At 35.9% G+C, this 18,090-nt stretch overlaps 1 pseudogene; it reads right to left on the reverse strand.

The window, feature by feature from the left end:
- Window positions 1-6,687: 6,687 nt before the first annotated feature.
- LOC124077395 (zinc finger CCCH domain-containing protein 11A-like) overlaps window positions 6,688-18,090 on the reverse strand; it is a 30,680-nt pseudogene continuing 19,277 nt past the window's right edge.

Here is an 18,090-nt window from a genome sequence, read left to right on the forward strand (position 1 = left end):
AGATCAGGCCCAGAAGTCCCCGGGCGTGGTAGGAGGGGCAGGGCAGAGCCTTCGCCCCCACCTGCAAGGTAGGCAGACCTGCGACAGAACGGCAGATCAGGCCCAGGGGTCCGCGGGCGTGGTAGACACCTCACACCAATTGGAGGAGGGGCAGAGCACAGCCCCCACCAGCACCTGCAAGGGAGACTTTTCAACTATACAAGAGCAATATAAATATATAGGGGGGGGAAATTTTTCAAAAACACAACAGTTTCACCAAGAAGAAAGAAACGCAAGCAGTATGAAAAGACAAGGAAAGAAAGGACTACAAGCAATGCAGGTCAACTCAACTTTAGAAGAGGTAACAGCTGCAGCAGATGGAATGTCAGATAAAGAATTCAGGATATATATGCTTCAGATGATCTGGAGTATCAAGGAAGACATTAGACAGCAAAATCAGACAATGAAAGATCACTTCGACAATGAATTACACAAACAAATCCAGGAAGCAAAGGATCAACTATACAGGGAGATAGAGGTTATAAAAAACAAACAAACAGAAATCCTAGAAATGCAGGAAGCAATAAACCAACTTAAAAACTCAATGGAGAATACTACCAGCAGAGTAGAACACTTAGAAGATAGAACATCAGACAATGAAGAAAAAGTATTTAAACTTGAAAAGAACATAGACAGCTCAGCAAGACTGTTAAGAAACCATGAGCAGAACATCCAAGAAATATGGGATAACATCAAGAGACCAAACTTAAGAGTCATTGGGATACAGGAAGGTATAGAACTCCATACCAAAGGAATGAGCAATTTATTCAATGAAATAATACGAGAAAACTTCCCAGACTTGAAGAATGAGACAGAATCCCAAATTCTAGAAGCCTACAGGACGCCGAATGTGCAAAATTATAAGAGATCCACACCTAGACACATTATAATGAAGATGCCCAACATACAGAATAAGGAGAGAATTTTAAAAGCTACAAGAGAAAGGAAGCAGATTATATTTAGGGGTAAGCCAATCAGGATAACAGCTGATCTTTCAACACAGACTCTGAAAGCTAGAAGATCCTGGAATAACATATTTCAAACACTGAAAGAAAATGGGTTCCAACCAAGAATTGTGTATCCAGCGAAATTAAGCTTCAGGATGGAAGATGAAATTAAAACCTTCCACGACAAACAAAAGTTAAAAGAATATGCAGCTAGAAAACCATCTCTTCAAAACATCCTCGGCAAAACATTACAGGAAGAGGAAATGGAAAATAACAATGAAAACCAACAGTGGGAGGTAGGACAGTAAAGGGAGGGTGGAATAATCAAAGAGGAAAACAAACCATGTTTAGTAACAGAAATAAACAAATATGGCTGGAACAACAACCCATATCTCAATAATAACCCTAAATGTTAATGGCTTAAACTCACCAATTAAGAGACACAGGCTAGTAGAATGGATCACAAAACAAGACCCAACAATATACTGCCTACAGGAGACGCATTTGATAGGAAAAGACATACATAGGCTGAAGGTGAAAGGTTGGGAAAAATCATATCACTCATATGGACTTCGGAAACAAGCAGGAGTGTCCATACTCATATCAAATAAAATAGATTTCAAGCCAAAGTTAATCAAAAGGGATAAAGAGGGACACTACATACTGCTTAAGGGAACCATACACCAACAAGACATAACAATCATAAATATATATGCCCCAAACAATGGTGCACCTATGTTCATCAAACAAACTCTTCTCAAGTTCAAGAGTCTAATAGACCACCATACAAGAATCATGGGAGACTTCAACACACCTCTCTCGCCACTGGACAGATCTTCCAAACAAAAGTTGAATAAGGAAACTATAGAACTCAATAACACAATTAATAACCTAGACTTAATTGACATATATAGAATATACCACCCAACATCAAGCAGTTACACTTTTTTCTCAGCAGCACATGGATCCTTCTCAAAAATAGATCATATATTATGTCACAGGGCAACTCTTAGACAATATAAAGGAGTAGAGATAATACCATGCATCCTATCTGATCATAATGGAATGGAACTGAAAATCAATGATAAAAGAAGGAAGGAAAAAGCATATATCACTTGGAGAATGAACAATAGGTTACTGAATGATCAATGGGTTATAGAAGACATCAAGGAGGAAATTAAAAAATTCTTAGAGATTAATGAAAACACAGACAAAACATATCGGAATCTATGGGACACATTGAAGGCAGTTCCAAGAGGAAAATTCATTGCTTGGAGTTCATTCCTTAAAAAAAGAAAAAACCAACAAATAAATGATCTCATACTTCATCTCAAAATCCTAGAAAAAGAAGAGCAAAACAATAGCAAAAGAAGTAGAAGGCAAGAAATAATTAAAATCAGAGCTGAAATTAATGAAATCGAAACAAAAGAAACAATTGAAAAAATGGACAAAACTAAAAGTTGGTTCTTTGAAAAAATAAACAAAATCGACAGACCCTTAGCCATGCTAGCGAAGAGAAGAAGAGAGAGAACTCAAATTACTAGCATATGGGATGAAAAAGGCAATATCACAACAGACACTTCAGAAATACAGAAGATAATCAAAAACTATTTTGAATCCTTATACTCCAATAAATTAGAAGATAGTGAAGGCATCGATAAATTTCTTAAGTCATATGATCTGCCCAGATTGAGTCAGGAGGATATAGACAACCTAAACAGACCAATATCAATTGAGGAAATTGAAGAAACCATCAAAAGACTACCAACTAAGAAAAGCCCAGGACCGGATGGGTATACAGCAGAATTTTACAAAACCTTTAAAGAGGAACTAACACCAATACTTTTCAAGCTACTTCAGGAAATAGAAAAACAGGGAGAACTTCCAAATTCATTCTACGAGGCCAACATCACCCTGATACCTAAACCAGAAAAAGACACTTCAAAGAAAGAAAACTACAGACCAATATCTCTAATGAACCTAGATGCAAAAATCCTCAATAAAATTCTGGCGAATCGGATACAAAAACATATCAAAAAAATTGTGCACCATGATCAAGTAGGATTCATCCCTGGGATGCAAGGCTGGTTCAATATACGGAAATCAATAAATGTTATTCACCACATCAATAGACTTAAAAATAAGAACCATATGATCATCTCGATAGATGCGGAAAAAGCATTCAACAAAGTACAGCATCCCTTTATGTTCAAAACTCTAGAAAAACTAGGGATAACAGGAACATACCTCAATATTGTAAAAGCAATCTATGCTAAGCCTCAGGCTAGCATCATTCTGAATGGAGAAAAATTGAAGGCATTCCCTCTAAAATCTGGAACAAGACAGGGATGCCCTCTTTCACCACTTCTGTTCAACATAGTTCTCGAAACGCTGGCCAGAGCAATTAGACAGACGAAAGAAATTAAAGGCATAAAAATAGGAAAAGAAGAACTTAAATTATCATTATTTGCAGATGATATGATTCTATACCTAGCAGACCCAAAAGGCTCTACAAAGAAACTATTAGAGCTAATAAATGAATTCAGCAAAGTGGCAGGATATAAAATCAACACGCATAAATCAAAGGCATTCCTGTATATCAGCGACAAATCCTCTGAAATGGAAATGAGGACAACCACTCCATTCACAATATCTTCAAAAAAAATAAAATACTTGGGAATCAACCTAACAAAAGAGGTGAAAGACTTATACAATGAAAACTACAGAACCCTAAAGAGAGAAATAGAAGAAGATCTTAGAAGATGGAAAAATATACCCTCTTCATGGATAGGCAGAACTAACATCATCAAAATGGCGATATTACCAAAAGTTCTCTATAGGTTTAATGCAATGCCAACAAAATCCCAACGGCATTTCTTGTAGAAATAGAGAAAGCAATCATGAAATTCATATGGAAAAATAAAAGACCCAGAATAGCAAAAACAATGCTAAGCAGGAAGTGTGAATCAGGTGGTATAGTGATACTAGACTTCAAACTATACTACAGAGCAATAGTAACAAAAACAGCATGGTACTGGTACCAAAACAGGTGGGTGGACCAATGGTACAGAATAGAGGACACAGAAACCAATCCACAAAACTACAACTACCTTATATTTGATAAAGGGGCTAAAAGAATGCAATGGAGGAAGGATAGCATCTTCAACAAATGGTGCTGGGAAAACTGGAAATCCATATGCAACAAAATGAAACTGAATCCCTTTCTCTCGCCATGCACAAAAGTGAATTCAAAATGGATCAAGGAGCTTGATATCAAATCAGAGACACGCTGTCTGATAGAAGAAAAAGTTGGCTACGATCTACATACTGTGGGGTCGGGCTCCAAATTCCTCAATAGGACACCCATAGCACAAAAGTTAATAACTAGAATCAACAAATGGGACTTACTCAAACTAAAAAGTTTTTTCTCAGCTAAAGAAACAATAAGAGAGGTAAATAGGGAGCCTACATCCTGGGAACAAATCTTTACTCCTCACACTTCAGATAGAGCCCTAATATCCAGAGTATACAAAGAACTCCAAAAATTAGACAATAAGAGAACAAACAACCCAATCAACAAATGGGCCAAGGACCTGAACAGACACTTCTCAGAGGAGGACATACAATCAATCAACAAGTACATGAAAAAATGCTCAACATCTCTAGCAGTCAGAGAAATGCAAATCAAAACCACCCTAAGATACCATCTCACTCCAGTTAGATTGGCAGCCATTATGAAGTCAAACAACAACAAGTGCTGGCGAGGATGTGGGGAAAAGGGTTCACTTGTACATTGCTGGTGGGACTGCAAATTGGTGCAGCCAATTTGGAAAGCAGTATGGAGATTTCTTGGAAAGCTGGGAATGGAACCACCATTTGACCCAGCTATTCCCCTTCTCGGTCTATTCCCTAAAGACCTAAAAAGAGCATGCTACAGGGACACTGCTACATCGATGTTCATAGCAGCTCAATTCACAATAGCAAGACTGTGGGACCAACCCAGATGCCCTTCAATAGACGAATGGATTAAAAAAATGTGGCATTTATACACAATGGAGTATTACTCTGCATTAAAAAATGACAAAATCATAGAATTTGCAGGGAAATGGATGGCACTAGAGCAGATTATGCTAAGCTAGCCAATCCCTAAAAAACAAATGCCAAATGTCTTCTTTGATATAAGGAGAGTAACTAAGAACAGAGTAGGGATGAAGAGCATGAGAAGAAGATTAACATTAAACAGGGATGAGAGGTGGGAGGGAAAGGGAGAGAAAAGGGAAATTGCATGGAAATGGAAGGAGACCCTCAGGGTTATACAAAAGAACATACAAGAGGAAATGATGGGAAAGGGAAAAATAATACAAGGGGGAGAAATGAAGGTCAGTAGAGGGGGTAGAGAGAGAAGAGGGGAGGGGAGGGGAGGGGAGGGGGGATAGTAGAGGATAAGAAAAGTAGCAGAACACGACAGTCACTAGTATGGCAATATGTAAATCAATGGATGTGTAATTGATGTGATTCTGCAATCTGTATATGGGCTAAAAATGAGAGTTCATAACCCACTTGAAGCAAAGTGTGAAAGATGATATATCAAGAACTATGTAATGTTTTGAACAACCAACAATAAAAAAAAGAAAAATATTAAAATGGGCAAGTCCTTATTTCCTCCTCCTTCAGCTTGTGCACAATTTGTCTCCTTTCAAGACTATTATCCTCATTTTTATTGTTCCTTCACAAGTCTAAATGTTGAGGTGATGTGAAGGAGACCAAAATCAAGAAAAGAAAATTAAATTCAGAAATAAAGAGAACTGGAAGATATAACATACACCCCCAGAGTATTTCAATATCCCTGCTAGAGTACAATTGTGTGTACTGCTTTGGCCTGTAGATAAATAGTAGCATCCTGAATGATGAGTTCATTTATTTTTATCCTATGGTTCTTAAAGGGCACCAACTAAATAGTAGGCAAAGGAGCTTGCTAGGAGAATTAGAAATTAAAAAATAATAACCAGTTTTTGGCCCTGTGATAATTCAATGACAACAGGAGGCAAGTACTGAAGAAAGGACAAATTTTATACTAAAAAAATTCTCTAATCATTTTGCCATCTTTTATAAAAAAAAATCCAGTGAATCCCAGAGGTAGGAAATTAGTTTCAGGGGACCCAAGAGACACATTAAAGCCTTTAAAATTACAGTAATAATAAATTAGCTATTGCTCTCAAAGAGTTATGTCTGTATTTTGGGCTTCTTGAGCAGCTCAGACCTCTTCAACGCTTAGTTGAATCTCCAAATAACTTTAAAAAGATACAATGTTACACAGAATTTTTTTTCCTTTTTTAGTGATAGCATTAAATTTAGTCTGTAATGGTTGCAGGTGTCTCCATCCAAACTCAGATAATATTAAGTACATTAAGACAATATATAAAAGAAAGAATACCACAAATGAGAAAGCAACACAAACTGACAAACACCTCAAGGAGTCACTAGGTTCTCCTGCAGCCTTTTTACTTGGATCTCCCTCAGTCTCTTCTTTTGTGGAGAAAAGAATATTTTCTCAAGGATACTACACTATATGGAAAAAAATAATGGTTATCAAGGTACCGGAAAACTCTGACTGCACCAAAGAAAGAAATTTTTACCTCAGATAAATATAATAGATGAAACTAAGTCTACTTTTTTGGTGAGTTTTTTTTAAGTCTTCTTCCTACCACCTCCAGCTGCCAATCATTTCTAGGAGCTCATGTAAAAGGTCATTTTCATCCTCCCCATGATTCAGTTCAATCTCAGCTTCTACTTTGAATCCTGAAATTTCCCATATTAGTTTCTCAAAATCATTCTCCTCAGAGATTGGGGGGCTTTCCTGTTGAGGCAGAGCTGAGCTGGTAAGTTTTCGTGATCATTTCAGATGAGGAAGGGCCAGATACTTCTGGGGGTAAGGGATCTGAAGACCATTGGGTTGGAGGCAGCACAAAACTGTCTCTGGGTTTTTCTGTCTCACGTATGGTGACTTGTTTGTCCTCATAGAGGAGTGGTACAACAGCCACAGGTGCTCTTTTGAAAGCTGGGCTTTCCTGCAGGACACTGCTGAAACTGAGTAGCTTCATAACTGCAATGATAGAAGGATTCGCCTCCACTACCTTGTATTTTGGGGCCAATTTAGGAGATGAAACAACTTTAACCACAGATGGCTTCACAATGACTTTGGGTTTAGCTTTACCCCATTTTTACAAAGTCTGTGCTGAACCTTTCACATTCAATTTGGAATCTTGAATCCACAAGATTTCTACCTCCGTCTTCTGGACTGACTTTGCAGGAAGCTTTTAGTCAGGTGCCATGTGATATCTGACATGGCAGTGAGTACTGGTGTCTCCATGATGTGGGTATTGCAAGAGGCTGAATCTCCACAGAGGGATCTCAAAGCTGATTTTTCATTCTGAGTCTCTTCTCTCCTTCTTCTCTATGTGCTTCTCTCTCATGGTCTCACATTCTTAACTAGAATTTTAATGATATCAATTCTGTGGTTTCATCTGGAGCCTTATTAACCTAAGTTCTAGTAGTATTGCTCTGAGAAGCAAAGTCACTTTCTTCCTGAAGTTTCTTCTCTTCTTTCATACCTTTTCTTTTGGTGATTTGATGTTGCCACTTTGCCCTGAGAGCGAACTTGGTGGGTGAGGCTGAGAGCTGGTCCTGCTCTCAGTGTTCTGTTGCACCCTTAGCTCTTTCTCCAGTTTAATTTCCTCCAGCATCTTAATGTGTACCTCCTGTATAGACTTTGTTCTACCTGCAGGTTCCCCTGATAGTCTTTTGCTGACAACTTTGGGTGACAGAATCACTGCTTTTTTTTAACTTCACTATCAGTCTTTAGCTTCATGAAACTCGCAGCCTTTTTGCTTGTTTGTCTTTCTTTCCTTCTGCCAAAGTTTTTTTTTTTTTTTTTCATCCAGGTCCTCAGAGAAGGTTTTGATTCAGATAGTGGAGGAGCTTCTTGTTCCTGAAATAGGATCCTCAGCTTTTGGAGGTCCTTCTTTCTTGAATTTTGTTTGCAATTCTCCACGTTTTCACTGGCTCTTTCAATAATTTCTTCAAATGCCTTCATATGGATCTCGCCAGCTTTATTAACTCTCTTTCTGTGGCTTCCTCATTATTTGAACCAAGCAACATGCCTCATTGCTCTTTCAATGACTTGGAAACTTGCACTATTTTTGGTGATTTATCAAGTTTATTTTCTGGAGCTTCAACTTTCTTTCGTAGTCTCTGTGTAAGGCTCTGCTTTAATGCGGATTACTGTCACCATTTACTAAAAATTTTTTGTTTCACCAGTCTCTCAGTGAGACTCAGTCTAACAAAGGCTTCTTCTCCTTGTTTGCTTGACAGAGTTACTGCCCTCACCACAGCCTGAACATTCTCTTTTTCAAGACCTGGGATGGGCTAAGGTTAGAGTAAAAGATGGGAAATTCTTGCGGAAACTTCACCTTGCTTCTTGGATTTTTTCTTTCATTTCCTTTGATTTAATTTAAGTTTGTCAAGTTTTTATTCCAAGATTCAAAATTTGCCTTGTTTAAATTGACCCCAGGTTTCCTAGCAAAATTACTTGTAATCCATTATGAACTTCAGGAATTGGCTGCAGGGTAGATGCTTTGATATCATCACACTCCTCAGAAAACTGGTCATGATCATTTTCATCATCATCTGCAGCATTGATTATAACTGGTGGATGTGTAAGTCTAGGAGAGTTTTCAGAACTTTCTACTTTTATAACTCTCGGCAGCTGAGGGTAGGAATTAGATTGAACAGACAATTTGTTCTGCTGGCTAGACTTCACTTTATCTGGTGACTCAGACACAGCGGTCAATACTGGTTTGCTTGGAAGTAGAAACAGGCCATCAATATGACATCCTTTGTGGTGATGGAAAGTGCAGATCAAGTTTTGACATCCCATTGGTTGATTTTCTCAATAACAAGGAATTTCACTGTATTTTTAAAAATCAGTTTGTATGTGTAGACACCTGCACACCTATTGAAAACACCATCTTTCTTACCATAATGTGCAACCAGCTTCATTTCCTAGTGCAGCTTCATACTGACAGAATGAGCAGTTGTCACCTTTTTTACATGGAGAATAGAAAAAAAAATAGAAGTCTTCTCTTTGGTTAGAAAGCGCTGGGTAAATTCTTAGCCCAGATGTGGCTTCTTAAAGTAAGCCACTGATTAATCAAGGTGAAGGTCAGTGTCAAGCCCTTTTGAAATGGGGTTAATCTACCAAATGACAACTCAAGTCACAGAAATTATCTTTGAAAACACAGTCATTAGCTGGTTGTTCTCAACAAGAATGCCTGTGTCTTCACTGAGTTCCAATCTATTACACCTGTAGGTCAAATCAACACGGAATCCATGAATTCATAATAATGAAACCAAAGAATTTACCTCCTCACATTGCTAAGGAAACATCTCAGCCACAACTGAAACACAGGATGTGTTTTTAAAACATCTTTAAAACATCTCACAACTATTGGAAGATTATGTCCATTTGAACAACCTTTGTGAGTCAGGAGACAGCTAACATTACGTGTCCTCTAAACAAGAATTTATTTAAAAGATGAACTTCAAATTCAAATTTCTTTTTAAAAAACTTCATCTTCCATAGATGAACAATATAATTTAAAAATAAAAGGAAAAAAATACACACACACACACAAAAAAAAAAAAAGAAAAATGGAAAAAGAAAAACAGACGCCAAAATTCAACAAGATCTAATTTCTGGTCTTCAAGATTTCTTCAGATAATAAGAAAAAAATGAGAATTTTTTCCTAATCTGTATAATAAAAGTATATTTGTATATAAATAATAAAGTCTTTTATGTAGATAATATACACGTATACTAACGGGTTTATACACATACATACAAACACATACTCAAATGTGTAGAAATAAAACATCTGGGTAAGTTTCCCTATTTAAAGTACACTATAAAAGCCTTTAAATCTGAGTACATTATAAAAATAGTGAACTTACATAGCAAAGTACCATGAAGCTAATATTACACTTTTTTGCATGCCCACAAAATATAGATGATGGAATATTCTTATACATATATCAATGTATACAATATAAATGAATCTATATCATTATCATCAAGGAGTGTTTAAACAGAAAAGGTAGAAACATAATTATGGAGTAAATGCAAAGTTCTGTAGCAACTGGTAGAAGGCATGGCAACATTATGAGCATTCTGAAACTGGCAGTGTCAAAACTCTAGTTTTTACCCAAGGGAAGATTTATTTTTCTTCTTTTATATCAACACCAGCATCACTGGCATGATATTCAGCACTGGCCCTTCAAAGTCTTGCTTATACAGCCTGGAATCAAATGTTTTACTACTAATTTACATACAAATATATATTTTTATTATATCAATAATATAGATAGGAAAAAATTCTCATTTTTTCTTATCATGTGAAGAAATCTTGAAGACCAAAAATTGGATCTTAATGAATTTTAGCATTTGTTTTTCTTTTTTTTTTCTATTTTTGTTTATTTTTTTCTTTTCTTTTTAAATTATATTGTTCAGCTATGGAAGATGGAGTTTTTTTTAAGTAGTAGTAAATAATCAAATGCTTTACTATAATTTACTCCAGGTAGTAAAAAGGTAAATGTTTAGATCTAAAATTTTATTTTACTATGATATATTTACCATTTAAGAATTAAAAAATAATGTATAGAAATGAGTTTTCTAAATTTTTAAACCAACCCAGTAACAAAGAAATTTTGACTCTCATATGGTAAATACTACATAGTTTCTAGACTAAATCTTGCCAAAGACTATCCATGACAAAACTAAAATCAAACTTTACTCACACTTAATACTAGTCAACTTTCCGGGATTTTTTCCAAGGTTGTGGGGGCAGTATAGGGCCTATCCCCTAATCAATTATGGGAGTTTAGGGAGGTGTTTCTCATTATGATTTAAAAAATCCTAACCTGAGACACTATCGCCAACACCTGCCTGCTGCTGCATCTATCTTCTTTCTTAGCATTGGCAGCACACAATCCTCACAGCAGTAGAATCACCAGAAACTCTAGACTGCCAGCATCAAATATGGAGTCCAGCTACAAGCACAGGCTCTAAAGCCAACCAGAAAAAGTGCCCTTATTTCCATTAGTTCTATGTGATTCTTTTTCAGAATCTCAGTCACTTTATTAAACTGCTCTTTTTTATCCTGCAGGTTCTCCCTTAACTCATTTCTTATATCTTTTCTTAATTAATGGATCACTTAAAATCAACTTTTTTTAAAGAGAGAGGGGGGGGAGGGAATTTTTTAATATTTATTTTTTAGTTTTTGGTGAACACAACATCGTTATTTTATTTTTATGTGGTGCTGAGGATTGAACCCAGCACCCCGTGCATGCCAGATGAGCGTGTTACTGCTTGAGCTACATCCCCAGCCCTGGTGGTTATGCATAAATATGGGATTTACTGTGGTGTATTGATATATCAATCACTAAATTTTTAAGAAGTTTTGTAACCCAATTGACAAACATGCCATATTAAATTCAAAATTATATAAACATTCAATTAAATAAATGTTATTAAAATCAAATATACTAAACACCCAAAACTCATATTTTCCTCATAATTTTAATTAATTTTATTATTATTCAGTACTCCTTATTTTCATCTGTGGTATATTTCTTATGAGAAAAAGCAAAAGTGATTTTGATTGAGCACACCTCTCCCAAAATTCCATATTCAGTGGCATCATGTTGATAGCTATGGTAGAAGAAGAAGATCAGAAATATCAATAAGTGTATGCTATAAATTATCACCTTTCTCCACATAGATAGTTGTTAATCATTAATAGCATGACAAATGTGTATGTATGCATTTGACTTTGTATGTCTGTGGGCAAGCCTCTGTTTGTGAGAGGGTTTAAATTTTATTTTACATCATGAGAACTAAGTGAGGAGGTGATGAAAGAAAGATTATATAAAAATGAATTGTTGCTTTTGGAGAAATATTTTAGTCTTAGTTTTTTAACCTGAGGGCAGATATTCCAGTAATATTTAGAGTAGATAATATCAGTATATTATTCATCCCTAAAACTGTACAAATCTACAATCTATAAGTGAACTCTCTAGTTATTGCTCTTGTTATGTATCATATATATGTATTGTTATTTTTAAAAACTCATGAAATTTACAGGTATTTTTGGTATTGTGAAATACTCTGTATTTACAGAATATTACATATTTTTTTCTGTTTGTCTTTTACTCTGGCAGAGTGCACAATCACTTCTCTCATTACAAACCAGACTATTGAAAGTAACTTTGACATGTCCAGGGCAATCCTACATGGTCTCCCTTTCTGTGAATGTCTTCTATGGTTGTTATCAGTTCTATCCAGAGTATAGGTGTTGCCAATGTGATATTATTAAGTGGTGGAACATTGAGGCTGACTGAAAAATCGAGCTTGATGTTTCACTTCTCTGTGATGTGAGAAAAGAAACTTTTCCCCTCTGCAGGATGCATCACTTACTGGATGATCTTAAGTGAAAGCCATGATCTTGGAATACAATGTCCACTCTTCTGCTATAAGTAAATGCATGTGCTTTTAAATAAATTACCTATTATGTCATTTCGTTGTAGCAGGGCAAAATGAACTGAAACCTTAGAAACCCTTAGACAAAAATTAATGTTTCCTCATTTAAAATTGATGCTTCAGAAATTTTTTCACAGTAGTAGAAAGTTGACTAACAGAAAAATGTTACATATTACCTAGGTTGTTTCTCTGTTGATATCTGTGCTGATGTGTAAATGCTTTAGAACTGGATTATGGGAGAAATTTGAAAACTTCTGGAGAAGCAGGATAGTGTTCTGTGAACAGAGCTGAAAGAGAAATTCTGATGAGAACTCAGAAGATCAGAATACTGATAGAAATGAAGACAGTTAGGTTTATGCTCATGAAATACGAGACAGAAATAAGGGCTCCATTGAGAACTGGACTAGATGCCATCCATGTTATACTTAGATGAAAATTTGAAGACATTATATCTGTGCCCTAAGAATTTGAGGGACACCCAATTTACAGACTAGCTTATCTGCCGGAATAAGATCAGGGAAGCACAACATTCAGGAAACAGCCTGGGTATTACTGACAGCATTTAGCCAAATTTACTTTGAGAGTCAGCAGCAAAAGGGGAGTATAATGGAAATATTTTTTAAAAATTGAAGCTTGCATAGAAAAGGAAAATATGTGAAGGTGCTCCAAAGAAAGGGCCAAGTACTAATGAAATTAGGGCCACTACGTTGAAGCCATGTTGGAAATAGTGGTAAGTGCCTTCTTGGGAGACAGAGGCAGAAGGATTGTAGAATAAAGGGAAGCCTCATCAGTATAGTGAGATCCCATCTTTCCCAAAAGCCAAATAGTTGTCAATGTGACAATAAGAAAGATGCCTTGGGTGTATCTCAGGTATCTTCAACACCCCATCTCTTATTGTAAGCTCAAAGGTATACAAATGATGGGAGTTTCAAGATGATTAGGGGAAGGCTGAATTTCAAGATGCTCCCCAGCTTGGGAGTCAAGCCAAAGGTTACTGTTTTTCAGTGAGTTGGGTGAAATAAGGGAATTACTGCAATTCAACATTGGATATTCGGAGAGTCTTAGATATTAAAAAATAGAGTTCTTTGAGCAAAGAACAAGAAAGAGTACATTGATTCAGGTTTGATTGTGGCAGCACCAGTGGCACGGGTTAAACTGCAAAAGGAAAGAGCAACATAGAGATAAGCACAATGAACAAATTTGGCATTGATAAACCTGTAGATCAGAAGAGCAACTTGACCTTAGCCAATGCAGAGGCTGCACAGCAAAGTGGTGTTTGAAAAACGCTCTGTATTTCACAACAGGCATGCAGAGAACTGCAGTAGGAGGCATGATGAGGAGGTCATGAAGCAGCTTTCCAATGTTGGAGCCTGGGAGATCTCATCATCATACTGTCCTTCCATGCATCTATCATATGGCCTAGAGGATACCGAGAAGAACATGAGTGAAACAGGCACAGAGAAGATTTTATCTAGGGGAATTTAAAACAGAAAATTGGAGAGGAGTTCAACTTGCTTTCCTTTTGAGTCTGGAGGCTCATGAAACCATGGGAAGTGTCTGGGGAATGAAAAGAAGGCCATGAATAAAATCAGTAACTAAGCCCAGGGAGGATGTGCTCATGGACATTGAAGTGTATAAGACCAGCAAAGGGTTGGATCCCCTGCCAGTGAGTAGAATTCTTGGGAAGCTCCTGAGATTCAGAAACCCAGCAGAGATTGGAATCTTCCCAGCCATAGGAACATGTTGATCTAATATTTCCAGAGCACACAACATCCAACAAACTCTCTAAGGCCTGATTGCGTATAATTCCTAGTCATTTGGATTTCCCTCAGAACTATAAAGCATTACCACCCTGGGCATGCATTGAACTGGTATTTTCAAACAAAACTCCAATTGACATTTATTCCCATTCCACCCTACCATATACTGTGAGAAAGGATTCTGATAGCTATTTCAACCAGCTTCAAATTTAGGCTATTTCAGCTTGCAGCTTGGTGAGCAACACAAAAAGTGTAAGGGGTTAACAACCCTCAGGGCTTTCTGTCTTTCTCGGTACATATCCCAAGAAGACATGGAAAAGAAAATTGGGCATAAGCATTGATAAACTTTTTTGACTGTTTTGACTCTCAGTGGAAAAATATATTAATTTATATTAAGAATATTTTTATCATTCCTATTGTGCTTATTGGTTATATGTATGCATATGTACACATATGCATGTATACCTGTATTTAAAAATTATATATGCACATATATATGCCAATTTATATGAATACACACATAAACACAATTTTTTTGTTCTCAATTTTACTATATTTTAAGACAGTTAATTTTCCTTGAGTTTTGGTTTATTTTTGTTTCCTTTTTATGTTTTTTGGTTTTTATTGTTTCTTTTTCTCTCCCTCCTTTTTCCAATAACAACCCAAACCTCTTGTTCTCTCTCTCTGTCCCCATTTTTGTTTTATTTTTTCTATTTTTTCCTCCTTCTTTATGACCATCACTTGCTATGTCTCTTCTACATTCTCTTGGTTCACATTTTGAAAATTCTAAATTTTCTTCTACCTTCCTATCACATTTTATTTTCTACTAATGTACTGTTCTTTAAATATCTTTATTTTATTTATTTATTTGTATGTATGTAGTGCTGAGGATCAAACCCAGTGCCTCACACATATCAGACAATGCTCTACCAGTGAGCCACAACCCCAGCCTCTGAACTGTATTTTGACCATCTAACAGAAATAGTTGGTTTTAATAACTACTGTCCCTAACATTCATTGTGCTGCAGTTGGTGGCACAATACATGAAATGGTTGATAGTTGTTGTTTACTTTTATGCCAGATCTAGTTCAGGGTTATTTATTATTTTTGCTGTTGACAATATTTGGCCCTCATTAGTGTTTTGGGGTAACTAGGTTGTATGTGTCCTGGTAGGTGTGAGGTACTTATTTTAATGCTGTATATTTCTTGTTTCAGTGGTTTCTGCTATTTTCCTATACTGTGTGGTGCTGGGAGTCTAAAGGGACACTACAAGTTCACAGGGTACAGATTATTATGTGGAATTAATGCAAACCAAAAGACAGTGCACCTTGTTCCACACACAAATTAACCAAAATATATGCTATATTTTAGTATAAATAATAAGAGTGACCAAAATCCCCTAAACTATAGACCAGACACCAAGCAAGAACCCTAGGGAGGTCTTCATGTATCACCCATAGGCACCTACTTATACGGCAAAAATGGAGATATTAGTACAAAGGCTTGAATGAACCTATGCAGTTTCACAATATATATCAATATGAGACCCTTTGGCAAGAGAAGTCCTTGCCATAACATGGCCCACATATAAGAATGGAAGAGAAATACATCCCAATAGATGCATAAACCAAATATAAGAATACAAAAAAGGGAAAAAACCTATAACATTATACCTCCTAAAGTTTATTATTCATCATTACTCTGGCCCCCCAAATTTTCAGAATGATGAAATGTCAGTTAAAGAATTTAAAAGATTAATTTTTAAATTATCAATGGCTTCTCAGGGAGCATAGAAAAACTACTGAATGAATTAAGGAAGTCAGTAGATAATTCAGGTGAGAAATTCAGTAAGGAAATCAAGCTACTGAAAAATGAACAAACAGAAATCATGTAAATGAAAGACACAATAAATCAAATAAAATGTTCACCTTGAAGTCTCTCTAATAAAACAGACCATGCTGAAGACAGAATCGTAGAGCTGGAAGACAAAGTGTCAGTTTTGAACATTCAGACAGTACTAAAAAAAGAAAATAACCATGATGACAAATACAAAGACTCTGGTACAACATTAAGATGCTGAATTTAAGAATCATTGGAATTGAAAAGAGCTGTCAGACATAGGCTAATGCAATTGATAACCTCTTTAGAAAATAATAACAGAAATTCATCAAATCCTGAGAGTGAGTAAGACCTCAAGATATAGGGTGTATTCAGGACCCCAAATCAACAAACTGAGAAAGAACTTTTCCATGATGCATTATAATTAAAAAGCCTAACACAGAGAATGATGAACATAGATGCAAAATACCTTAATAAAATATTAGCAAACTATACTCAACAGCATATTAAAATACTGTACATCTTGACCAAATTGATTTTATTCCAGATATGCAAGGATGGTTAACATGTCAGTAAATATAATTCATTATAGAAATAGAACTAAGGACAAAATCACTTGTTCATCTCAATAGATGCAAAGACAGCCTTCAGCAAAATTCAGCACTGATTCCTTATAAAAACACTGAAGGATCATAGGACAGAAGAAACCTACAACAACATGATAAAGAAAATGCATGGCATACCAAAAGCCAAAATCATATTGAATAGGTAAAAACTGGAAGCATTTCCTTTAAAATCTGGAACAAGGATGCCCACTCTCACTTCTTATATTCAATATAGTATAGAAACTATAGCCTGAGAAATTATGCATATGGTGTGGAGTTTCACTGGTCATGTTTTTAGATAAGAACATAGGAAAGTTTTGTCTGTTTCATTCTATTGTGATAATTGGAGGAAAAGAAGGAGTCATATTGTCACTGTAAATAATATGATCCTATAAATAGAAGAAGCAAGATACTCCACCAGAAGATGGTTAGACCTAACAAATAAATTCAGCAAAGTGGAGGGAAGAATAAAATTTCATTGGATTAGACCAAGGGGAATGAAGGGAAGGGAGGAGGGATGGGATTAGAAAAGACAATAGAATGAAACAGACAAAACTTTCCTATGTTCTTATCTAAAAACATGACCAGTGAAACTCCACACCATATGCAACCAAAATAATTGGATTCTAATTATATATTATAGTGAAAATGCATTCTAAATCATGTATATAAAAAAGCAAAAATAAAAAATAAATGCAAAACAACTAGCATGTTACATTAACAAACAAAGATCAATCTTTCCTATATACCAAAAATGAATCTGCTGAAGGAGAAATCAGTAAGACAATCCCATTCACAGTAATCTCAAAAATATCTGGGAATAAATCTAAACAAGGAGGTGAAAGACCTCTACAACAAAAACCATAGAAGGTGTAAAAAGAAATTGAGGAAGACACAAGAAGATGGAAACACCTTCCATGTTCTTGGATAGGCAGAATTCACACTGTTAAATTGGTCATGCAATATACAGATTCAGGGCAATTCCTATCATAATAACAATGAAATTCTTCATAGAAATAGAACAAATTAAACAGTCCTAAAATTAATTTGGAAGCATAAATGAACCAGAATAGCAAAAGACAATTTTAAACCCAGAAGGTAATGCCGGAAAATCACTATTCCTGACCTCAAGTTATAATACAGAGCTAAAGTAACAAAAACAACATGGTAGTGCCTTAAAAGCAGACATATAGACCAATGGTACAGAATAAAAGACACAGAAACAAACCCACACAGATACTGTCATCTGATCCTTGATGAAATTTCCAAAAACGTACAGTGGAGAAAAGACATCCTTATTTAAAAAA

This window comes from Marmota monax, unplaced genomic scaffold (genome assembly GCF_021218885.2).
Source record: "Marmota monax isolate L192 unplaced genomic scaffold, Marmota_monax_Labrador192_F-V1.1 WCK01_AAM20220418_F8-fsc00258, whole genome shotgun sequence".
Taxonomy (NCBI): Eukaryota; Metazoa; Chordata; class Mammalia; order Rodentia; family Sciuridae; genus Marmota; species Marmota monax.